Source organism: Silene latifolia, chromosome 9, assembly GCF_048544455.1.
Source record: "Silene latifolia isolate original U9 population chromosome 9, ASM4854445v1, whole genome shotgun sequence".
Taxonomy (NCBI): domain Eukaryota; kingdom Viridiplantae; phylum Streptophyta; class Magnoliopsida; order Caryophyllales; family Caryophyllaceae; genus Silene; species Silene latifolia.
The window spans coordinates 24,295,709-24,322,345 of NC_133534.1; positions in this window are offsets into that span (position 1 = coordinate 24,295,709).

Consider the following 26,637-nt stretch of genomic DNA (forward strand, 5'->3'; position numbering starts at 1 on the left):
TGATGAGTTTGCTGGCCACCTGGGCCTTGAGGCTGAGGGGATGGGGTATCTTAGCGATGTGGCTAAGAATAGTGGAGCACCTCTTTACCTTCCTTACTTGACTGGCCGACCTGCCCCTAGTGCTAGTGCTATGTTGATTAATGATATCCAGCACGTGTCCCTCCGTATGTTCCTTAGGATGATGAACTGTTTGTTGTACTCGAGATATGATGTGAGCAAGCTTAATTCCCATGAGGTTATGTTGTTGATGTCTTACCTGAACCTGCACCGTAGGAAGCCGTTTTACTATAGTGCTCCGGGGTGGTTTGGTCTAGTTTAGAGCACATGGCACGGCCCCCAAACCGTCACATTGCTTGTGGGGCCATATTGACCCGCCTAGCCTAGCGCTTGACTGATTTTGAGTCCCCACCTCCCTCGGGTGATGAGTATGTTGTGACAGTGCCTACCATGAATGTCAAGTATTGGTGTTAAAACAGATGGTTGAGGAAGATGGCTGATGGGTCTTATGCCTGGAGAGTGAGAGGATCGATGTGGATGGTACTTTCCGACGCTGCCCGTCTTCCCGTTGTTGACCACTTAGCTGAGTAGGAGCCTGTAGTTGGTGTGCTTAGACCTGAACCTCGGCGCTACCTGATTGATTCCACCATTCTTTTGGGCCTACCCGAGCCTACCACCGTGCCCAAGGGACAGCAGGCACCTCCCCCACCTCGTGAGCGTCGTAGGGTCAGGCAGTCTAGGGCGGACCCGGTCTAGACTGAGCCCTCTTACTCCGCTCCGGACTTCTACTCTCAGCAGTACTCGCCCTACCCCACTATGCATGACCCTAGGGTGCAGGTGAGTGATTTGACTGAGCGGATCTCCACCACCTTGGTGCTCCGCAACATGCATGAGATGGCCCTTAATCAGGGCATAGGGATTGAGTTGGCACAACCTGCTTGGTGGAGAGGACCCGAAATAGACACATCCATCTTCCATAGCTATGGCGTTGATCCCAGCTTTTGGAGGCCACCTGAGGAGGCCGAGTTTGGCTGCCTCGCGGGACCGTGGGGAGCCAACTACGACAGTCAGCTAGGAGGAGGGGATTTCTCAGCAGGAGCAGATTATCAGGGAGCTAGTACCTCGGTAGCAGGAGCATCTGGTGCAGGTGGTGATGAGGAGATGGAGGAGGGTTCTGGCTTTTGATATTTTCATTGTATTTTCTAGACTTGTTTCCGTTGTGTTGGATACTTATCTTTTGGATTGACCTTTTACATTTGGATGACTGTACCTGGCCTTAAGGCCATTACTTGTTTTAGCTTACTTTGAGTATGATTGATTAGTTTTGGACATGCATTTTGGTATGGAATTGTGACTTTTACATGTTAGCTCGGGGGTGAAATTGATTTCACTACGGAAATTTCTCTCTGCCCGTTAAAACTCGACCGAGTATACAGCATACTCGACCGAGTAGAGCCTACTCAGTCGAGTACACTATTATACTTGGCCGAGTATCGGGGTGTTGCGTGATATTTGCATCTCGTTGCGTTTTTGATGTTAATTCTTGTACATTAATTCTTTTGCTTGGGTTTACTATGCTAACTCGCTTTAGTCTCTCATCCACATATGGAGTATCCGGCCTAGTTGTAGTAGTAATTTTAATGTGTCATGTGCTTGGGTTGAGATGACAGTGAAATCATGATGTTTCTTGTTGTGTAGCGTTTTTTTTCGGTAGAATGAATGTGTGCATCTTTTCTTGTTTAGAAGTTGCAGTGTAGTGTGGAGTATGAGTAGAGACGTGTTGTGGTCATATACTAAATGTATGATTTGTGATAGTGCCTATCTCCGGGTAATCGTTGTCTTTGGGTGTACTGAACTTCGGGGACGAAGTTCCTTTTTAGAGGGGTAGATAACATATCGCGATATAAAAGTCTATATAAATAAAAGTTACAACAAATTTCTTCTCGAGTGTTTAGCCTTCTTTTATTATATGCTTACCCTCTGTGATCACTTTCCGGCTATGTTGAATTGTGGTGAACTAAAGTGTCATAACTCGAGAATAAGATTTTAGTGATATAGTTGGATTATTGGCCAGTTTTGTAATGATCGTTGTCTTATGCGTTGAAGGTTGGGGATTATACCTGTGATGTTATCTAGTGGTGTTCGAAGTTGATACGTCTTTAGTGGTGTTCGAAGTTGATACGTCTTTAAGCTATGTAGAGTTGTTACGTCTTTATGCTTTGTGGAACGTCTTGAGGTGGCTAACCTCGTTGTTGAGATGAGTGAGCTGAACTTCGGGGGCAAAGTTCTTTTTAATGAGGGAAGACTGTAATACCCATGATGTTAAGGACTCTTTTGACCGACCCTTTGACCAGGAAAGACCCTAGGAAGAGATAGGTGAGAGTCTATGTTAGGATAGGTACCTTACGAGAGTGTCTACTCGACCTAGCAGGGACTACTCAGCCGAGTATTGTTTATACTCGACCGAGTAGAGCCTACTCGGCCGAGTATGGTAGTACTCGACCGAGTATGGCTGCTGTTGACACGTCGATATAAAATGCAAGTTCGCAAGATTAATTTCATTTTTTCTCATTTTCGACAGTTTCTCTTCCTCTAACCCTAGCCTACCTCTCTCTCACCTATCACCCCTACCTCTATACACTCTCATATAAGTAACCTACATCTCAACCATGGGAAGGACGGGGTTAGCATTAGAAGGATGCGTGCGTGGTCGTCGTCCGTGTCCTCGCCGGTTCGTGTTATTAGGTAAGTCGCTGTTTTGTGGTCTCTTTCAGTAGATTGTTGGAAGTAGTTGTGTAATAGGATGCGGTCATTGTTGTAGGACGCATCTCAAAGTCATGCTTGGCTGTGTGTGGATGCATTTTCATGGTTGGCGATAAGGTAGGGTTTCCCTACTCAGTTACTGTTAATTGATTTAAGATGTGAATTGTATTGTGTATGCATGTTTCTGCTGATCATCAGAGTATTGGTGTTGTGGTGGTGGTTGTGATGTTGTTGTGTTGGTTGTGGTGGGGTCACTTGCGGGAGTGGCTTCACGCGCTTGTTCGCCCTCCGTGGAACCCGCCACGGGAGGGGATGTGCACATTAAGGGACATGGTTATCGCTCGTTGATGAGCGGGATTTTGGTGGGGATTGGCTGCGGTCCCCCACTGGCGGCGTGGACTACCTGTTGCGAAGGGTAGTCTGGCAGGGCTACACACTTCGGTGTGTAGTTGGTTACTGTGTGAGATCGGGAGATCGAAGATGGTGGATGATCAGCTGGATACTCGTCATATTTCTCTTATTCTGATTGTGCAGTACTGACCCCGTGTTATGTTTTCAAAACTGTGGTGATCCATTCGGGGATGGTGAGCAGTTGGCTTAGCAGGTACAATTGGTATAATTCTGCTGGGCATGAAGGAAATCGAGTCATCACGCTACCGGTCTAGATATACAGAAGCATGACCTATAGTAGTCTTTGTTATCACTTGTAATCAGTTTTGTATTTGGTTGTAAAGAGTTACAGTAATATAATATAAGAGTTCTTTTATTGTCTATTTGAGCTACTACCTCGGGTAACCGAGATGATAACACCTTCATACATTGCGATGGTCCTTGGTAAGGCATCCTGATGTGCGGGGGTGTTACAGTTAGCCCCAGGGGCGTTGACTTCAGGAGTGTTGGCTCCATATAAACTATAAGAGGGCGTTGGCTCCATGTGAAATACGTAATGTCTATCTCTTCAGTAATGGTATACCGACATTAATGTGATATATATATATATATATATATATATATATATATATATATATATATATATATATATATATATATCCTGTTGGTATGGTAGTCATATAATATTTTCGCGATACCGGGTTGGTCCCTAGCAGAGAATACTGTATTCTGGAAAGTTATTGTATTAGGTCATATGGTAATAAGGAGAATTCTTTGAATAATGGGAATGACATAAGACTGGTGGAGTTAACCGGAGTCATACTCAGCCTGGGGTTGGCTGATTCCGTTACGTTCATTCTTTTTCAGGTACAAATATCCGAAAAAGGCAAGTGCGAGAAGTTTTATATAAAAGATAAGACGTATAAGACGTATAATTATAGAGCTTTAGTTTTATAAGTGTTTTTATTTAATTGTATAAGCCTTGTATTTTTCGGAAAGAAAATACGGCGGTGATGCCTTATGATTTCCGCTGCTGTCTTTTGTTAATAAAAAGAGCTATTCTGAGCTACTTGTCGGCCTTTTCGAGGCGTTACATTATTTTTTTGGCAAAATGTAAGAATTCAATTTTCCAAGGAGTTTTGAATGTCTAGATAATGGACGAATTGAATGACCTAGCTCCCTAGGTAGTTCATAACTATTGTGTAATTCAACTCCCACATGCGCAACCAAACGACTTTTCCAAATTCATGTGAATTTTTATACAGGAAAATAATTCACATGAATTGGATATTCCGTTGTCAGTTAAATTCCTAAATGAACCAAACGAGGCCTTGTACCTATAAAAATGAAAAAATATATAGTCTTGAAATATAATAACCATAATGTAATATTTATAAAGAATCTTATATAATTAAAGTAATATCAGAAAAACAAGTTAAAGCACAAATTCCGGTCTTTACGTTCAAATTCGATAAGATCGAAAAATTCCGGAATCGGACCAAAATTGTACAGAAACTAGAATCCTTGAAAATCTTGGACGGGAGACCGGATTTTTAATTCTGGTTCTAATCCAGTTGTCTCATACTCTAAGGTTTGATCCGGTCCAATTTTTTTTTATCCGGACCGGATAACAAACCCCCTAATTATGACTTAGAACCGGCCCCTCTGATAAAACCAACATATTTCATCATTCAGCAACTCTCCTATAGGACCGTTCTATACCATAGGACTGGCCCAAAAGGAGAGAAGTCCAAAAATAACACCTCTAAGTTAATTAGTATTCTATTTTTATTTTAACAACACAACATTTTTATGATAAAAACTAACATATTTAAATTACAATTAATTAATATAAAATTTTAGGTTATCAAAATAAAATATTTTTTTTTCAAGTATATTAAGGACTTTTGGTTATTTGATTAAAAAAGGGGAGCTTTAAGTAATTGTTTGGACTTTTGGATTACAATTGGTCTCCCTTGTGACGGGTTACCATTTGTGGCGGATATTTTGTGAGATAAAATGGTAACAAAATGGGTTAGTGGAGAAAGGGGACCACATGAATAGTGTTGCAGAGAGAGAGAAAGTGGGTACTTTGTGAGGTAAAATGGTATCCGTCACTCAAGAGTGACGGATATGTGCCGTCACAAACAAGAATTTGTGTTTGGATTATGGGTTGGTCTTATGCTATAAGACAGTCCCATACAATAATTTGTGTTCATCATTTCGAATAACAGCGGTGAATTGAATAATTTGTGTTCATCATTTCGAATAATAGCGGTGAATTGAAGCCACCGACTTTTAAACACTCTCGAAGGATTTGGACTAGAAAATCCAATCGAGGTCATAAAATCCGCAACTTTATTAACCTCACGAAAACAGTGTTTAACAATCATTTCGTCGAAAAAAATAGAATTCTTCACGTCTTTGATAATGTTTAAAATTTCACATAGAAATTTCCGTGTGCATCGGGTAGGATTTGAACTCGACACCAACAATATAGTATTTAAATTTATGATTATGAAAGTGGAGTGAGTTTTAAACGAATAGATTAAATTAACGGTTAAGGTAGTTGGAAGAAAACGGGGAGAAAAGGGACGATTGTATAGATAAGATTTGACTAAAAAACAGGCTGGATAGCACTTACAAAGTGTACCGTGATTTCAAAATGTAGGAAAACGGAAGTTGAGGTGACGTGTAGAAAACGACAAGATTTCGTTTACGTGGGGCATCTACAGGGAAACCGAAACGAAACCGAAAAAAGAATAAAAAAATAAAAAATAAAAAGGTGTCAGTTTGTCTCTAAGACCACAAATTCTTATTTCAGATCGTCATATCCGTCTGAAATTGTCAGACGGATACCATTTCCTCTCACAGAAAACTCATTTAGGGTGTGAGTGGGAAAGCACATGGGGGTTTCCCACAATCCATGTGCTTCTCACTTGTGAGAGGTCTTATTGCAGTCTGAAATAAGGCGATCTTAAGCAAGACGGACTGTCGGGTATATCTATCTTAAGACAACCGAGTTGCGTACCAAAAAAGGCTAAACCGTGTTAAATAACTCTAGAAACTCTGTGTTATTATATCATTTTTATTTAACTCGTCTTAAATTTAAAACGGATATATGAGTATCTAACAAAAAATTGTGAAGAAGGCGTTGGTTTTGTGATATTTGCTGAGTTGTCAGTGCCAGGCTGTATGCTTGTTATAAAGAGAGGATGGACTGTCTAACGGCTTATTGGTCCACTGACAGCAGTCGGTCACCATTCCTTTCCCTTTTTATTTATTTTTCAAATCACAAAATTGGACCCACATTTTTGCACTTTTAATGTTCCCCGCTCAATTTTATGTTATGAAATAATGAAAGGTTGGCAATCTTGGCATCTCTATTATCGTTGGTTTGTTAGGCATTGGTAGGGGTGGTCACGGGTCCGGTGTTCGGTCCACCTGACTTTCAAGGGGCTTTCGAAAAGGATGGATTTGGGCTCACCTAACTGTAAATCGGCCTGTGGAGAGGGATTCGAACAAGATCAGATTGGCTTTAACCGGTTCTCAACCGACCTGTGGCGGAATTTGGGTGATTCGGATTGGACTATTTGTTGTTATATGGTTTTGATCTGAATAACTTGTCAAGCGGGTCATAGAAAGACAATTAACCAACCGTGTTCGGTTGAGCTTACTCGTTTAATTGGCGAGTGGTGTAAGTGACCAGATCAGAGTACAATAGGGTTTAAAGTGACAGTGATAACTAAAATGGAATCGTGCTAGGTTTGTGTTTCACACTTATAAAAGAGTTATTAATTTGTAAACTATTGAAATATGATTCAAATATATAAATAGGTCATCTATATAATGATCCAATTATTCTTTTCATAACTCGTCTAGAGGGCCGCCGTCTAATAGCATGTTCAAAAGGTTCTCAGAGTTATGAAACAAACTCAATCATTTGTTTTTGTTTGCTAGCTGAATGTCAAGTTTGAGTACTAGTACTAATCCTAAGTTTTTCTATTATATAGGAGCTTTACATTGTCTTTTAAAACCAGGCCTCTCAAATTCATTTGACCGCACTGCATGCCCGTCTATAACAAACTTAACCAAATAGACTATTAAACGAGATATAACTACATTGATGTACACTCCACCTCTACCCAAGTTAGTACATGAAATAGACATTAAGGTTAGGGAACATAAGAATCATAAATTATTTGGTAATGACAAGTTAGGATACACACAAGACACTAAAACAAATTGTCTTTTTGTTATTAAAGGCTAACTAAGTACACACAATTTTGCATGGTTGGTTAGACGTAATAATGTCTTCTAATTGGTTATGTTATATAGATATGGACAAGAAAGCATAGTCCACGAACCACGAGGGACTTTCGTTGATCCTTCATTTTCAAATTCTTAACTTTAACGTATGAACTTGGAATGGAATAAAGTTTTAATAATTATCAACAAACTTGCTTAGCGGTTGGAAGGCCTTTTCTTCAAACACTTAATGGTTAACCACAAGCTAACCAACCCTAGCTAGTGTGCTATTTTAGATAACAAAATGTATAATAAGTATAAAACCCTAACCGAATTGTTTTCATTTCAGTCAATTGATTATCTCTTTTCTAGGGGCCGATTCTAAATAAAGATAAACAGATTAATAGATGAACCATCTTAATCAAAACTTTTAACGTTATGATTGAGGTCCAACAGTTATATTTATTTAACGTACAAATTAAAGAAAGTAGGATGACTTGAGTAGTGGCTGGATATAGAGTGACCATAAAACATTGATTTATGTAGTGTCGTAAGATGACAAACTCGTAAACTATTACTAAAAATTACGGATTTCTAATTTGGCAATATATATTAAAAACTGATCACGCATATTAAATCAAAGTTGCTCACATACTAACAAAAATATTAACATAAATTACAAAATTAGAATGTCTCACGATAACAATTTTTTTTTAACACTCAATCACTCATCATTTATTATTATGACTAAATGTTTGCAAAGAAAATGATTAAAGTCTTGTTCTTTTCGGCTGAAAAGAGCTAAACTGAAGTTAATGGAGCTGAAGTGAATTCAATGGAGTTGAACTGAAATAAGAGTTAATTTTGAAAAAAAGAGTTGAACTGTACAGAAATAAAGTGAGCTAAAATTAAGTTCAAAAGAACCGGACATAACTTATACCATGTTACGTCTTCAAATTATCATAATATTAAGATTATAAATTTATAATGATAATGATTACATGGAAAAGGAAGATACTCGACGAGCTGAGTCACTTTCCTAGGTCCTTCAATTTGAAATTGTTTAATATAACGTCTGAATTAGAAAAGGAATAAAATGTTAAATATAATACTACAAGAAATTAGTTAAACGGTTGGGCGAGGTATTCCTAATAAAGATAAGCTAAGCATCCCTGGATGGGTACATTGTCTTTGTCTCCAAATTGCAGTGGAATGAATTATTTATATAATAAGCACCCAACAAGGAAGCTGGTGCAACCGTGTGAAGGTCCTTTTTAATTATTTTCGTACCTGAAATTAGATCCAATTTTGTAGCACATAACCTACAACTTGCGGGTGATTTTATTTGTTTATACTTGTACATAATTGGGAGTTGGGTCCAAAACTTTGTCCATTAGTCTTGTATTTAGGCCACATTATTTTATGACCTACCTCACTAATTAGATAAGTAATAATACTCGCGATCGTACTCCATAGTATTGAGGACTACGGAGTATTTTTTCGTTTCGTTCAATTAGTTAGTTTTGGTTTGGTACAAAGATCAGAGAAAGAAAAAGGAGATAATTATTAGATGATAACTAGACTAAATTATTGAGTGTGGAAGACCAAATTATCATTAAAAGCATTATTAGAGATATTAGTTAGTACTCCCTCCATTCAACTCCACTTTGCAACTTTGGTTTTTACACGGATATTAAGAAGCGGATTAAAAAAATTATTAAAAGTACATGGGGAAAGAGAAAGAAGAGGTTAAAAATATTAAAAAAACATAAAGGTGGGGTTTTATGGTGGGTTAGTGTGGGGTTTGGGTGACATTTTTTGTAAATAAAGATTTTCAATAAGGATAAAATTGTCATTTTTTAGTCAAATAAGGAAACCTGTAAAGTGGAGTTGAATTGACGAAAATGGAATACATGTAAAGTGAAGTTGAATGGGGGGAGTATAAGATATTAGGAAAGATATTATTATGGGTATCATAATAATATCCTATAAAATATTAGGAATATTCTTAGATACCCATAATAATATATTTCCTAATATCTTATACTAACTAATATCTCTAATAAGCATTTCCAAAATAAAATAGTAAACAATTGATTAAGATACCATAAAAATATAAAATGAAATAAGTAAATAAGTAATCGGGACGTAGGGAGTATTATTTATCTAATCTCCCCTACTACTAAGAGAATAAAAATTCTCTTAGTTTTCCCGCCTAAAGAGACTTCTTCTTAATTGGGCCTATTTCTCTGGATACTACTAACACAACAGGATTTGATGGTTTGTAAATTGTGGACTTTATACGTAACCCATTTTTTCTATCTCATCTATCAAAGTAAAAGTTATTAATAGCCCATAATTTTGGACTATACATGTCATATTATAAGTTAGATGAGTGAACTTGATTTCTTATAAATTTATATTATATTTATATGTTACCTCTTTTGTAAGAAATCATCAGTTATTTATTATGTAAATTTTTGTCTTAGTAATATGGACTATTTTTTGAAGGATGTAAAAACACTTATGTATTTTCTATTAGAAATAAACTAGATTTGGTGCCCGGCTACGCCCGGGCTACCTTTATTTAACATTTAAATTTTATTTTCTATGAAATATGATTTCTCTAAATTTGGTTAACACATACATTTACAATTTATATATTGAAATTATGATGAGAGGTAAAATTAATCAACAAATTATGAGATACGTTCACCTCTCCCGTTGTTAATATTATTACTTTCATTACATCCTCTGTTAATACTATTACGTTCACTACTTCTTCGGTTACTGTTGTTTGTTTTACTATTCCTGCTATTTTTACGGTTAACCCGTTAGTTTTGTCAAGCTCGTATATTTAAATAAATTAATATTTCTTAAAATCGAATTGTTAGTTAATTTTTCATACTCTTTCCGTTGTTCCTAATGTTACTTTCATTACATGTGTTGTGACTACTATTACTTTCACTTCTCCCGCCGTCATTATTTTTTCTTTCAATACTCTCGCATTTATTATTGGTAAATTCACTACTCTCGTTGCTGCTACTATGACTTTCACTACTCCCGTTGTTGTATATTATTGTTGCTTTTACTACTCACATGGAAGGTTACTATCATAATAGTTGATTATCTAGTTGTATTAGAGTTATATATTTAAATAAATCAAAAATATTTGATTATAATATTAATTAAGAGCAATCATTATTATTTACTAATTAAATTACAAATCTAATGAATTATGGAATGTTATATTTTTTGGAAATCTGAATTGATTTACTTACATTTTAATAGTTTCAAAAATATAAAATATACTTATATTATATTTATGTATGTTAAATAATTAACATATTTATACTAATTAATACCATAAGTGGGACCCGTTTATTTAAGGAAACTCGCCATATTCTAATATTCTCTAAATTTATACTTTTAACCAAAACTATATAATATTTACATTGAAATCCCTTGTTCAGATCCATCACACGGCTCTAGCGATTTAAAATTATATAATATAATTAATGTGTATAGATTTATTTAATTACATGGAAGTCCCTTGGTTTCTGAAATTAATATATAGTATTGAAAAGTGAAAACATTATTTTAATAATTCGTAAATCGTCTTTTTCGACGCGAGGAATAGTTTTTACTGCTTTTCGTTTTAAGGTCAATACGCGTTTTAATAAAGTTATACAACTAACTTAATAATTGTACTGTTAATGTCATAAATTAGTTGCATGTAACGGTATAAAATTATTGTGTTATTTTTAATAGTTAAAAAATAACTGTTCCGGGTGTAATTCCAGAGCAAGTATCGTTACCACCCGTGGCTTGTGGAATGATGACTTGAGTTGAATCCCTCTTGTCTTTATCGTTCCTCTCAGCCTCTCCTGCAACAATGAACGAACTGAGGGCTTGGCTTTGTGCCAAGCGTACTCACTCCGACGCTCAAGTCAGTAAACTTAGAGGGATAAGTTGTTACTTGGCTAAATGCGTATTGTAGAGAGATAAGGGAGATATTACCAGATGAATAGTAATTCTTAGGTTAAAATGTGGATCTTTTCCTCAATGAAGGTTGAGGAGTATTTATAGACTTTCACCTTTTGTCACGTAGTGGCCAAGTGGCCAAGTGGCTAGCAGGTGGAAAGACCGTTCTACCCTCGGCCGATGGACCTATGGCAGGCCGGCCGAGGGTCCTTGGATATGAGTACGCGGATATGTGTCCCGGCTGGCTGGTTGCCATGTCGAGACCCAGGTGACAGGCCGATGGGCCGCATCGGCTAGGCTGTCCAAGTCGTTGACTTGCTGTGGATATCTTTGACCTCGCTCAATATATTGACTTGGTCAGCGGTGCAGAATATGCCCCATCAATTTGCCCCCAGCGTAGTCTATGCCGTGGTATGGGCTCCGATGTATGTTTGAGCGTATATTCTGCGCAAGTAATTTTGCAAAATTTTTCTGCATCGGCTTCTTCTACCTCGGCCTGGTTCTGCTTAGGCCGTACCATATCCCCCCTCCACATGGATGTGTAAAGGGTATCCGATGTGGAAAAGAAAGTGACGCTGGCCGAGACCAGGGTTGAGAGTGCCGGTTGTTTTTGATTGCCCCCGGCCGGTGCTACGTAGCTTGGTTGATCAAGTGGCCGGCGGAGAGCAGATACCTAGGAATTTGTTGAGGTAGATGAATAGGCGAAGAGATGTGAATGGGCGTGTTGAAGACGCTTGGTCACTGTTGCATTGATTGACGTTCAACTGTTGCAACGATTGACATTCCATGGTTGCATGTCTGGCACGTGTTCTGTTTCTTTGATTGTTTGGCGCTTCATGGGCTGTTCTCTGATTGGTCCTTCTTCATGGGCTTTTCCCTATAAATAGGGCAGTTATTCCGTGAAATTGACCACCAATTTCATTCTCTCCAAAATTTTCCTCTCTAAACTTTCAAGGGCTTCTTTGTCTTCTAATTTTCAGAGTTGTTACTCCGGCGAGTGTTTTTCTTCAAGGTAAGCAAACAAATTTCCTCACTTCTTATTTTGTTAAGTAATCATTGCTATCATGTCTTCTGCTGACGCTGGGACTAGCACTTCTGCGCCGGGGGGTTCCCCGTCGCGTCTTGATGAGGAGGAGAAGCTAGACGCCATCCTGATAAGGTCTGGGGGCCCTAGGTCTCCTTCTCCTGAAGTTGATCCTCAAATTTTGGAGGAATGGGAGGATGACGATGATGTCGATGATGACGCAGACGACTTTGGTGATGATGCTGAAAAGGCTCGTCCTAATGAGGGGAGGCAGTACGTTATGGATCACGGCGACGCCTGTAAGGTCCGCCTTGACCGTGCTTGGACCCATAAGTTCGCCAGTTGTTCCGGCGAGACATTTTTCGAGGGCCATTTTTTCTTTGGCAAGGGATACAAAATTGTTATCCCCGAGGAGGGTCAAAGCCGTCTGTTGCCCTCCACCGGGCTACACCGGCGTATACATGCGGCACTTGGAGTACGGGCTCCGGTTTCCGCTGAATGAGTACGTTATGGCCATTATTAGGGCCATGAACGTTGCTGTTGCCCAACTGCACCCGTTGGCTATGAGGACCATAGTCGGCTTTGTCTGGCTTTGTCTCTTCATGGGAGAGGCCCCAACGGTGAATTTATTCCGCCGGCTTCATCATCTCCGGCCATCAATCTCTGGCCGCGTCGGATGGTACAGTGTGCAAATGGAGCAGGGTTATGTCTCTGTTGACAAACTTACTTCTTGCAAGGACTGGAAAGATCGGTGGGTGTACGTTAAGGTGCCGGATGACTATCCGCTGCCCCGCTCCTTTCAGCACCAAGTTAATTTGCGGTGTGAGACTAAGGCGGAGCATGACAGATGGGTCACCCGGAAAAAGCTCAAGATGGATGCCAGCAAGGTCCCTCTTAAGGAGGATGAGAAGCTGGCGATGAGGCTCTTTGAGGCGACAAGAGTGGGGTGCCGAAAAGATGGATTCCCCCAATGCAGATCATCCTCCAGGATGAGCCGCTCTGCCATGTTGGCCTCATACCGGCCCTAGCACAGGGTGAGTGGGGTCGGTGTGAGGCCCATCACTGCTCTCAATGTTCCTGTTTCTCGAACTTCGATTTATTTCTTCTACTTAACTCTTGCTTTGTTTCCTTCGCAGACCACTTTGGGCCGGACCTGTCTGAGGATATCCTCCGGAGAATGGGGCTGCACAAAGATAAAACCGTTGCTAACTTGCATCCCAAGGCTCTAACCCATGACCGCAGGACGTCGCCGAATGATCTCATGGATCAGCAGCTGAAAAGCTTGAATGTGGTGGAGGCCCAAGCGAAGGTTGTTAGTAACATGCCGCGCCATACGCGAAAAACAAAGTCTTCGGCGGCGATGGCGTCGACATCAGTTCCACCTCCCATCCCCCCTGTTCAGAAGGAGACGGTGGAGATCGTTGATATCACCAATGGTGTGGACTCCGATGAGGAGGGGTCTCCCCTTGTCCGCAAGAGAAAGGAGACAGCCTCTACCGCTGCTGTTGCTTCTGCTGTTGGCGAGGAAATGCGTCCTCCGGCCAAGAAGGCCAAGCATGGTACTGATCTATCCTGTGGCTCAGATTTAGCCGGTTCATTAGGCGCTGCGATGACAGCTCTCGGCATGTCTATGCATGTTGATACCGATGCTTTCGTTAAATTTTGTAGATCGCCGTCGTCGGCCGTCGCTCTTATTGAGCAAAGACGTGGAGGAGAACCCCGCGCAGTGGTGATCATAACGTCACCATTGACTCTTCATCCCGAAGGCTTCCCCTCCCGATGCGCAGTGGTGATCGAAACGTCACCACCGACTCTTCATCCCGAAGGCTTCCCCTCCCGATCGCGTCGGTGATCGAAACGTCACCACCGACTCTTCATCCTGAAGGCTTCCCCTCCCGGCTTGTAGCGGAAAGCGCGAGGTTGATCGAGAAGCTGGCGAGGTGGAACGAGCTGACCGGTGCTCGTATTATAGAGCAGGAGAAGGCCGTGGCTCAATCCGCTCTTGAGCTTAATGCCACTAAGAAGGTGGCCGTGAAGGCGAAGTTGGATCTCCTCAATGAGCAGAGGCTTAGGGGAGATGCTGAGAAAGCGCTCTTGGCCGAGAGAAAACTCAGGGAGGACGCTGAAAAGGAGGTCCTTCTTTGAGAGAGACAAGGCCGAGGCTGCTGCAGCCCGAAGTTGCAAAGCTTCTTTGGAGAAGTGTGACCTTGTTCGGAGGCACGCCGACCTTTATTTCCAGCAGAGGAACGAATTCGGGGGCATGCATCGATCCGGGGAAGGTGATTCGGAGCAAGGAGGCCATCATTAGACAAAAGGAGGAGGACATTGAGATGCTCCAAACCGTCATGCTCCCTAACATGTGCGCCGAATTCCGGGATCTGGCCGAAGAAGCTGCCAGGGAAGTGATTGGGGAGCTCTTCCCTCTTGATGGTTCCTTTCCGTGGGGCAAATTTGACGAGCTGTTTGACGACAAGCTCGAAGCTAAGGAGATGGCCGTGGCGGAGAAGGCCAAGGAGGCGGTGAGGGTGAAGATAGAGGAAGAGGCGGCCGCGGAGAAATCAACCCTTGCTGAGAAGGCTAAGGCGGCCAAGGAGGAAGCCGAGAGAATGAGGGCAGCTGAGGCTGCCGAGGCTAAGGCTGAGGCTGCTGAAGCTGAGGCTGCTAGGAAAACTGCTGGGTTGCCCATCGAAGAAGATGCTGCTACCGCTGCCGATGGCAAGCAGCAACAGGCATAGGGAGGCCGGCGGTTGTCACCAGGCTCACCCGACGTTTCGGATAGCTTCAGCTGTTCGGGAGCCAATTATTAAGCCCTTCCTCCCTGCCATCTTTTGGCGTTCCAAATGACATATTTGTAACTTTTTGCTTTTCTTTTCCCTGTACTTTTATAACTCTGGTAGGTTGTGTTTTGGCTTATCCCTATGGGGACGGCCGTCGTCTGCGTTCTCCTCGCTTGTAACCTGTTATTATTTTTAATAAGAGTTCATTTCTTCTGCCTCCGGCTTGGCCGAGGTTTTTACCTCATTTCTTTTCTTGCGCTAATAGTTGAGCGTCTCAACTATACTTAGCGTTTTTACTTTGCCTCTGGCTTGGCCGAGGTCTTTTCTCGTCTTCGTCTGAGTTGCCTTCTTACGTTATTAATTGAGCGTCTCTTTTGTCTCCGCCTCGGCTTGGCCGAGGCAGTCTAGAGTGCGTATCTCAATTGTGTTTAACGCTTCCAAGGCATTTTGACCGCTTCAGCGAGTATCAACTGCGCTGGTCGTGACCGTCGCGGTGTCTGCTTCCTGGGGGTGATTGCCGTGGCGTCTACCACTTGGAGTGATTGCGACGGCGTCAAACCTCTTGGGGTTACTGCCGTGGCGTCTACTACTTGGGGTGACTGCGACGGTGCCTACCTCTTGATGGAGACTGCCGCTCTTGTCGGTGTGACAGTGTGAGCCAGCGTCTGCTTCCTGTTAATGACTGATGGGGGAAAATGGACACTTTGATGGAAGACTTGGACGATTTTTCATTAGGTATAAACATGCGTTGGGGGTGCCCACAACTATCTTGGACACCTCCGCCTCTATAAAAAGTTTTCCCGAGATTACCAGCGTCCTAATGGCTCATCAAAGGCACACCTTCCCAGTCAGCCGCTAGTTGCATCCATGAGGTCGCCCTCCTGTTGTAAGGATGGACTTTTCCCTTTCTCTGACTTCTTTGCCACTTTGAGGGATTGCATGTTGCATCCTCTGGCAGCTATCTGGACGTTGACCACCTCGTCCTTCTCGTCCTTGGAGACGAGCTTATGCGCTTCCCCCCGGTCCGAGACATACATCAGTGTTAGGGCCCAGATGGACATCACTGCGTCGGCCTCGCTCAGAGTGACTCGACCTATGAGAACGTTGTAGGCGGATGAGCCGTCAATGACCACGAACTCAGCTAGGACATTCTTAGCCGCATTCCCTTCGCCGAACATCATCGGTAGTCTGATTGACCACAGTGGTACCAGGCCGGCCCCAGAGAAGCTGTACAGTGGCTTGGTGCAGGGGCTTAAATCCTTGGCTTTCAGACCGAGGCTGAGGAAGCACTCCCTGAACATGATGTTCGTGTAGGCGCCTGTGTCAATCAGGCACCTCTTGACCAGGTGGTTGGATATGTCCAAATTGACTACGAGTGGGTCGCTGTGAGGAGCGATGACTCCCTCGTAGTCCTTCCTTCCAATAGTCATATCGGGGATGTTGGAAGCAGGGATCGCTGTGTTGGGCACAAAGTTGATGGCCTGATATAGCTCGTTCAGGTGTCGTTTGTGCCCATGAGCGGACCCTCCGTTCTCGTTGCCCCCGATGACAAAATGGATCACTCCTATCCGTTCGAAGACGGATTTTTTATCTGAACTGCCGGCGTCAGTCTTTTGGCCTTTGGCAACGTACTTGCCGAGGCTCCCCTTCCGGATCAGCTCTTCAATGGCATTCTTCGGATGCGGCGAGTTGTCGATAAGGTGACCGGTGTGGCCGTGGTACTCACAGTACTGGCTCGTGTCACCGTCTCCCTTCGGCTTGGGGGGCCTTTCCCACTTCTGGCCCTCGTTTTTGCTCAGGGCGAAGACCTCGGCGGCTGATACGACGAGTGGGGTTTTATCATTATACCGCCTCTGGTGGTACGTTCCCGAACTCCACCCGGCGCCCGTCGAGTCCTGTTTCCTAGCAGATTTATCAGACCGTGACCTATTATTGTCGCGACGTCTTTCGTCGGATCGTGACCCATTGTTGTCACGGCGTCTTTCGTCGGATCGTGACCCATTGTTGTCACGGCGTCTTTCATCCGGGTTGTCCTCCCGGCGGCTCTTCTTTTCTGAGTGCCCGGCCTCGCTGGGGCCTACCCAGGTCTTGTGATAGTCCTCTACCTTGATGGCTTGGTCAGCCATCTTCCTGGCGGCATCCAAGGTCAGGCCGCCGCATTTGATGAGCTCGTTTTTTAGGTCTCCCCTTGGGAGGCCTTTCATCAGCGCGAAGGCTGCCAGTTCGCTGTTCAGCTCACGAATTTGCTGAACCTTGGCGTCGAACCTCTTCACATAACTTCGGAGAGACTCGCCTCCCTCCTGTCTGATAGTCAGGAGGTCCGATGTCTCCACGGCCCTCCTCTTGTTGCAGGAATACTGAGCTAGGAACGTGTCCTTTAGGTCGGCGTAACAGTATACCGACCCGTCGGGTAGCCCCTTGTACCAACTCTGTGCCATCCCATGCAGTGTCGTTGGGAAGATTCGGCACCAAACCTCATCGGGTTGCTCCCATACTAACATGTGAGACTCGTAAGCCTCGACGTGATCGGTTGGGTCGCCTTCTCCTTTGTATGCTATAGGTGGTAACTTCAGCTTAGTCGGCACCGGGGTATCTAGGACGTAGGCGCTGAGGGGCTGTCTGACCACGTGTCGAACGACACGCGGCGATTGGCTCCTCACGTCCCTAGTCCGGCTCCTCTCCTTGTACTGGGTGGGGCTTCTCCTCCGACTATGGTAAGTCGGGCTTCGTCTCCGACTCTGACGAGTCGGACTTCTTTCACTCCTCTGGGGGGTGCCTCGTCGGTGCTGCGACGACGCCATCCTCCCACGAGTGCGGGAAGGACTAAGGTCTACCACTAGCGCTCTGGGCTCCCCCGGCGTCTTGACAGGGCCAGCTTCTTCCAGTGCTCCATTCAAGTCTCTTGGAGTCACATTTTGGGCCCTGGTCTCCTGGACGGTTTCCGCCGCTCTTATCGGCGTGACAGTGTGAGCCGGCGTACTCCCAATTAGGTCCAGGAGCTTCTTCAGTTTTGCCGCATCAACCACATGTCCCATGATGGTGACCTGGTCGGCAGGCAGCGGAATGTCTGGTATTATTGGCATCCCGTACTCCGGTTGAATCACTTGACCGGCGGAGGGTCGCACAACTCCAGATTTGTGGACGGTATCATCTTGGTAGAGTTCGGTTTCGTCAGTCACGAATACCTCTTGTTGTTTCGACATCTTCTTAGCTTTTGGGGGTGGGTTTTTTTTTTGTGTTTATATTTTTTGTTTGGGAATGAATGTGACTAGCTTCTAGTGTCTTTTCCCACAGACGGCGCCAATTGTTTTTTTTGGGAAAGTGTAAGTATTATATTAAGCATAACCCGAACAATTGATTAACTAGGGAGATAGCCCTTAGTTAATTTACACCATTACAAATTCGTTCTAACCATAATTGAACTCTCCTATTTCTTCCTATTACATTCCGCACTTTTAATCTCAAAACTATCCCCCTCTGTACCGGTCGACTAGCACAAAGGCGTAACCAAACAACTCTCTACTCGACTTCTATTTCTGGCATGCCAGATCTCATACATTAGGTAAGCTATACTCGCAGCAATCACTTGCCTAACCAACAAAGATCTATTTCTATATTTAAGCCACCACTCCATCACATCTTGAACTGGAATATGTATCTGCAACCAGTTTTCAACCTCTGTTAGACATTTCCTGCTATAAGTACAGGAGAAGAACAAGTGTTTATGACATTCCTCCTCTTGCCCACATAACCAGCATACGTTGCTTTGAAGGAAACCCATCTTCACCATCCTGTCCTGAGTAAGAAGACGCTGCTGTACAGCTAGCCAAATGAAAAATTCATGTTTAGGAGCCATGATCCTGTTACTAACCCAAGGATACCAGGGCACATCAACTCCTGGCTGTTCTAGCCACTGATAACCCATCCTCACAGTATATTCTATACCTGTATTCCTCCATTGTTCATCATACATGAAAGGTTTGAGAATGTTCTTAACACCACATAATCTTCGCCAAGCCCAACTTGCTCCACTAGAGGGTTCATAATACTGCCATTCCTGATTTTTCATATAAATGGCATGTATCCACTTCACCCACAAGTGATCAGACTTTTGTTCAATCCACCACACATACTTACCAAGGGAAGCTATGTTCCATTGGTGCAAATTTTTCAAACCCAATCCTCCTTGCCTTTTGGTCCTGCAAATATTCCTCCATGCCACCAGAGCAGGACTCCCCTTACAATCTGTGCCATGCCACAAAAACTTCCTACACATGGCATCAATCTTATCCAACACAGTTTTTGGTAAGATAAAGATTCGTGCCCAGTAGTTATGTAAAGTGCTCAACACAGCCTTAACAAGTACAACTCTCCCAGCATAAGACAACTTCTTTGTCCCCAATCTAGCAATCCTCTCAGTAATTTTATCAACCAAACATTGGCAATCCATGACCCCCAGTCTCTTAGGGATAATGTTGACCCCAAGATACCTGAAAGGTAAGGATCCTCTCTTCATACCTGTAGCCTGGGCAATTGCATGAACAATGGACTCAGGTATCCCATTGCAATAGAAGTTGGATTTCCCAGCACTCATCTTCAAACCAGAAGTGGAGGAGAACAGCTCAAAAGCCCTGATCATGATACTAACAGACTGAAGATCACCTCTGCTGAACATCAACAGATCATCCGCAAAGCAGAGGTGAGTGAGATTAATTTTAGAGCAAAGGGAATGATGTTTAAACCCCTTGAACTGAGGTAGGAGTTGCATCAGCTTACTCAAGTACTCCAAGCAAATGGTGAAAAGCAAGGGAGAGAGGGGATCCCCCTGTCTAAGACCTCTCCTACCCTTAAAGAAGCCAAAGACCTCACCATTCAATGCCAAGGAATAAGAAGGAGAGGTGACACACTCCATTATCAATTTAATACAATTTGTTGGGAAATTTAACCCCTCAAGCATCTCATGAAGGAATTGCCACTCAATGGAGTCATACGCCTTCTGCAAATCAATCTTCATCATTAATCTTGGGGAACAAGCTTTCCTATTATATAATTTGATCAAATCCTGACAAATAAGGATGTTTCCAACAATATCTCTCCCCTTAACAAAAGCACTTTGAGCAGGATTGATAATAGCAGGAAGAATTTGACTTAGCCTACCACAAATGACTTTGGCAAGGCATTTGTACACTGTGTTACAGCATGCAATTGGCCTGAACTGTAGCACAGTGGCAGGCATCTCCACTTTAGGGATGAGAGTCAGAATAGTGTTGTTAGACTCTTTCAAAACATTCCCAGTCTCATAAGCATTCCTGACTGCCTTACACACATCAGATCCAACTATATGCCAGCTATCCTTGAAAAATTGGCTACTATAGCCATCAGGCCCAGGAGCCTTGGTTCCTGGAATAGAAAACATAGCAGCCTTAATCTCCTCATCAGTCACTGGAGCACTCAACATCTCCCTCTGTTCATCAGTCAAACACTGCCCAGATTTTATAACTCCAGGTTTCATGTGCTTAACTTCAGTAGATGTACAAAGTAAACCCTTATAGAACTGTTCAAAAGCCACTTTGATGTCCTCAGGGGTAGTGCACAACTTTCCAGCAGCATCAGAAATTTGGTACACCCTATTCATTGACCTCCTTCTTTTGATACTTGAGTGAAAAAATGAAGTGTTAGAATCCCCATCTTTAACCCAACTTTCTTTGGCTTTCTGAGCTAGATACATCTCCCTAGCCTTCCTTAAACCCATCAGCTCCTGAGCACAAGCTCTTTCAGTTTTACACATCTCTTTGTTAAGAGGATCATGCCTTAATTGCTCCTGAAAGTTCTGAAGAGCAATTTCAGTGACATGGGTTAAATTCTCAATGTCACTAAATTGCTCTCTATTCAACTCCTGCAACCTGTGCTTCAGACTTTTGAGTTTTTTGGTGACCCTAAACATAGGAGAGCCATCAATATCCTCCTGCCATCCATGTTGCACAACCTCATCAAAATTATCAGCAAGTGCCCACATATTGAAGTACTTGAAAGGTGCCTTTTTCCTTGCACTGATCCTATTGAACTGGATCACACAAGGACAGTGATCAAAAAGCCCCTCAGGGAGGAAATGAGCCACTGAGTCAGGAAACCTCTGAAGCCAAGCATCATTAATCAACACCCTGTCTATCTTACTATAGACTCTAGTCCCATCATCTTGCTTATTGTTCCACGTGAAATAAGACCCAATCATTTTCCCTTCTTGTAACTGACAATCATCCAAGGCTTTCCTCATAGGTAAGATCTCAGCCAATGTAACATCAGTTCCTCCAATCCTTTCCCCCATTCTCAGTACACTATTGAAATCCCCACCCACAAGCCAAGGACCAGTAGCTGTGGTGGCATAATTCCTCAAATCCTGCCATAAGCTTTCTCTCTCACCAATTTTATTAAAACCATACACTAGAGTAAAGTAGAAGACAGATCCTTGCATCATGTCCTTCACTTGTGTATGAATACATTGAGCAGTTGTATGAAGCATGTCCACCTGGAAAAGTTTAGGATTCCACAAAAGCCAAACTCTCCCCCCTTTGTGAAAACTATTATTAGTACAAATAGCCCAATCACCACACATATTATTCCTAGTATTAATCCACTTATCCCCTTTTATTTTAGTTTCTAACAAACCAAACAGCCCAACATTATTCTGGTGCATAAACCACCTTATTTCATTTTGTTTGGAAATGCTGTTCAGTCCTCTCACATTCCAGAAGCCCAGACTACCCATGATCAGTTAGGCTCCTCTGACCAACCATTTTCTGCTGACAATCATTTTTAACTTTCTGAATGGACAAAGTGAGTGCATCCATAAAGGTGATCCCCCTGGGTGTAAAAATCCTGGCCTCACCTGCATCATTCCTGAGCATCCTAGTAATAAATCTCCTAGGTGCAGACTGTGCAGTGGACCCTTGTTCAGTACCCCCATTTGTACCCCCATTAGCTTTATCACCACTCTCTGCTCGTCTGACAGGCACACTAGGTGTCACCAGCTGCACCACAGGAGAGACAGGTTTTGGAGTGGTAGCTGGGATAGGAGTCTTTGGAACCTTTTTTGGGACTGTAGGAGCCTTCTGTTTAGGCCTCCATACCTTCTTCACTTTAGCATCACTCTCCTTCCTACAATGATCAGCTAAGTGACCCATTCCTTTACATTTCACACGACTAAGAGGCGCCAATCATAAACAACCCTAATCCTCCGAGTGTTTCCTAGTTCATCCGAAAAACACTAACTCGCAGGGAAGGTCTGTCCAACCTTGACCTCAACCATGACCCTAGCATAGCCCAGAAAAGCCTTATGAGTCGTAGCATCATCACATTTGATGAACTTCCCTACCAACCCACTAATCTTCTGCAAGCACACACTACCCCAGAATTTGATGTCTAAGCCGTAAAGTTTCATCCAGATAGGAACAATGGATATGTCATGTTTAATCAATTCTGCATTTGGACTCCACTCTTTAACGATTACAGGCTTATTATCAAACATAAGGTGGCCATTGTTAACAACCTCCTGCTGTTTTTCCTTAGTCTTAAACCGCACAAGGAACAAACCATTAGGCATGAACGATATACGGTCTATCCCATAACATTGCCAAACTCTTTTCACAAACCCAGAAATAACAGAACTCGGAGGATTCGCACCCAAAATGTAACAATAAACCGCAGTAGACCAGTACTGAATCTCACCTGCTACATCATCATAAGAGAGGCGGAGTGCTGGCGGTTGCAATTCATCCTCATCTTGTGATACAGCTTCCTCCTCGTCATCAATATCCTCCACGATAACTTCCAATTCAGACTCAAAATCCGCCGGATTATATCGTAAATTGATCTTCCGCGGAGATTTTGATCCTGAAACGATCCCTTTGCTGCTACTCGCTACATTAGTATCTACTTGTTTTTGATTTTTTGATAATTGAGGCGTTTTTGAAGAATTAATAGGTGATTTACTGTTAGATTGAAGATTTTTGGTAAAGTTTTTCTTGTGTTTCGCCATTGCTGAAACCTAGAAAACCCTTTTTTTAGATTTTTTGAGGTTTTTCTCTCTCTAAAATCTCTCTCATCTTCCCCGTCAATTTTGATTTTGATATTGTTCTTAGGCCGACGGCGCCAATTGTTCCGGGTGTAATTCCAGAGCAAGTATCGTTACCACCCGTGGCTTGTAGAATGATGTCTTAAGTTGAATCCCTCTTGTCTTTATCGTTCCTCTCAGCCTCTCCTGCAACAATGAACGAACTGAGGGCTTGGCTTTGTGCCAAGCGTACTCACTCCGACGCTCAAGTCAGTAAACTTAGAGGGATAAGTTGTTACTTGGCTAAATGCGTATTGTAGAGAGATAAGGGAGATATTACCAGATGAATAGTAATTCTTAGGTTAAAATGTGGATCTTTTCCTCAATGAAGGTTGAGGCGTATTTATAGACTTTCACCTTTTGTCACGTAGTGGCCAAGTGGCTAGCAGGTGGAAAGACCGTTCTACCCTCGGCCGATGGACCTATGACAGGCCGGCCGAGGGTCCTTGGATATGAGTACGCGGATATGTGTCCCGGCTGGCTGGTTGCCATGCCGAGACCCAGGTGATAGGCCGATGGGCCGCATCGGCTAGGCTGTCCAAGTCGTTGACTTGCTGTGGATATCTCTGACCTCGCTCAATATGTTGACTTGGTCAGCGGTGCAGAATATGCCCCATCAATAACTTAACTTAAAATGTCTTCTTATGGTAGTAAACTTTTTTTTTAAATCTCTTATTTATAGTATATTTAGTAGATTATAACATTAAATTAAAAGTAAACTTCATTTATGCAAATAATTTAATTGATAATATCTCTTTATAAAATAAATCTAAAAAGTACCGTGCTATAGCACGGGAACTACACTAGTTTTGTATGAAACCAATATTAAGAGTATAATTGATATTTTAAAATTGTTGTGTAGTGTTTTTATTAGAGGTTGTATGTTAGTTATGAGTCTTATGACTTAAGCTTTTTCCCTAATTAGTTTAGTAGTTGTACTTTACAACGTCTGATGTCAAAATCACAGAATGGTTGCCATAAAACTTTCAAAGGTGGTTTAGGTTTTGCCATGCATACGATTATTATTGTTTTCCTAATGCAACTATGTAAGTCAAAGCGATCAAGCATGTCAACTAATATATACCTAACTCGTTAGTTAAACTGTTATGCCTCGAATTTTATTTAAGGATGGAAGGCCAATATCACGTTGTTGAAATAATTGCACATACTGAGATGCATATGTCATAATAAGAATAACGCTGTTTGGAACGTATGAAAACCGTTTAAAGTCTACGTCAATTCAGTTTACCTCTGTTTCGGGTGTAATTTCGGAACAGGATTGTGACCACTTGGGCTTGTAGAATGATGTCGTTGCTCGTCTCTTCCTTTCACTCTTTCCTGTAAAGATGAACAAACTGAGAGCTCGGCTTGGGGGCCGAGCGTATTCACTCCGACGCTCAAGTCAGTAAACTTAGAGAGATAAGTTGTATGTTTAACTTGGCAAAAGTATATTGTAGAGAGATAAGGGAGTTTATACCAGATATTCCAGTTGGTTTCTCAATGAGAGATGATGAGTATTTATAGACTTTCACCTTTTGTCACGTAGTGGCCAAGTGGCCAAGTGGCGTAGCAGGTGGAAAAGATCGTCTTACCCTCGGCCGAGGGACCCATGACAGGCCGGGGGCTGGTTGACTCCATGCCGAGGGGACCGGATGCGAGTACACGGATATGCCTCTCGGCCGGCTAGTTACCGAGCCGAGACCCAAGTGACAGGCCGACAGGCTTTGTCGGTTAGGCCGTTTTTCTTTTGACTTGTTGTCTTTTGGCTTTGACCTTGGTCAATATGTTGACTCGGTCAGCGGGTGCAGAATATGCCCCATCAATTTGCCCTCAGCGTAGTCTATGCCGTGGTATGGACCTTCGATGCGTGTTGAGCGTATTCTGCGCATGTCGAACTTCTTCCTCGGCTTGGTCCTGTTCAGGCCGTACCATATCCCCCCTCCACATTGTTGTGTTATGGACATCGAATGTGGAAAAGAAAATGGCGCTGGCCGAGACCAAGGTTGGGAGTGCCGTGTGCTTTTGATTGCCCCCAGCCGGTGCTGCCAAGCTTGGTTGATCAGCTGGCCGTTGGCAAGTAGATACCAAGGAGCGTGTCGAAAAAGATTTGTCACTGTATGTCGATTGACCTTCTGTGGCTGCATGCTTGACACGTGGCCTGGTATTGATTGGTGGACGTTTCATGGGCTTTGCTCTGATTGGTCCACTGAATGGGCTTTGCTCTATAAATAGAGCAGTGTGCCCCTCATTTTAGTGTGCAAATTTCATTTTCAAGAAAAATTTCCTCTCTCTAGTTTTCGAAGAGTTTTCTCTCTCTAATTTTCGAAGCGTTACTCGGCGTAACACTTTATTTCAAGGTAAAAAACAAATTCTTCCCCAACTTTTATTTGTTAAGTATTTGTTGCCACCATGTCTGCTGCTGACGCTCCTTCTAGTACCTCAACCCCGGGGGGTGAACCGCCGCATCCTGATGAACATGAGCCATTGGTTGTCTGCCCGGTAGGGTTCGGGGGTCGCAAGTCGCCTTCTCCTGAAATCGACGAGAAATATCTCGAGGATTTTGATGATGAGGAGGAGGAAGAGACCTGATCTGATTCAGAGAGGCCACATTACTTGTGGCACGACGAAGCCTGCTCGATTAAACCTGATCGCGCTTGGACGAACAAGTTCGCTTCTGTCTCCGGGCCTGAACTTTTCGAAGACCACTACAACTTCGGCAGGGGGTATAGAATTATTGTCCCTGTGGGTGATCAGGCAGTCTGTTGCCCTCCCGAAGGTTGTATAGGCGTGTATATCAGACATCTGGAGTATGGGCTCCGTTTTCCTCTTAATGAACACGTATCGGCCATAATCAAAGCCATGAATGTTGCCGTGGCACAACTGCACCCGTTGGCCATTAGGACGATTATTGGCTTCGTATAATTTTGTCTCTTTAAGGGGGAGACCCCAACGGTGAACCTTTTCCGCCGGCTCCACCATCTTCGGCTGTCTACCCAAGGCGTCATGGGGTGGTACATCGTGCAAACCGAGCCGGGTTACGTGACCGTCTCCAAGCTGACATCCTGCAAAGACTGGAAGGGGCGGTGGTTATATGTCGAGGTTCCGGAGGACTATCCACTGCCCCGGTCCTTCCAGCGCTGCGTCAATTTGCTTATTTGTGAGAGTCGGGGGAGCATGAAAGATATGTCTCCCGTAATAAGATTAAGATGGACGCCAAGAAGGTTTATCTTAAAGACGACGAAGTGCGGGCAATGAGCATGTTCGAGGCTGAGAAGGATGGCACGCCGAAGGGATGGATGCCTCTGACGCAGATCGTCCTTCAAGACGAGCCGCTTTGTCACGTC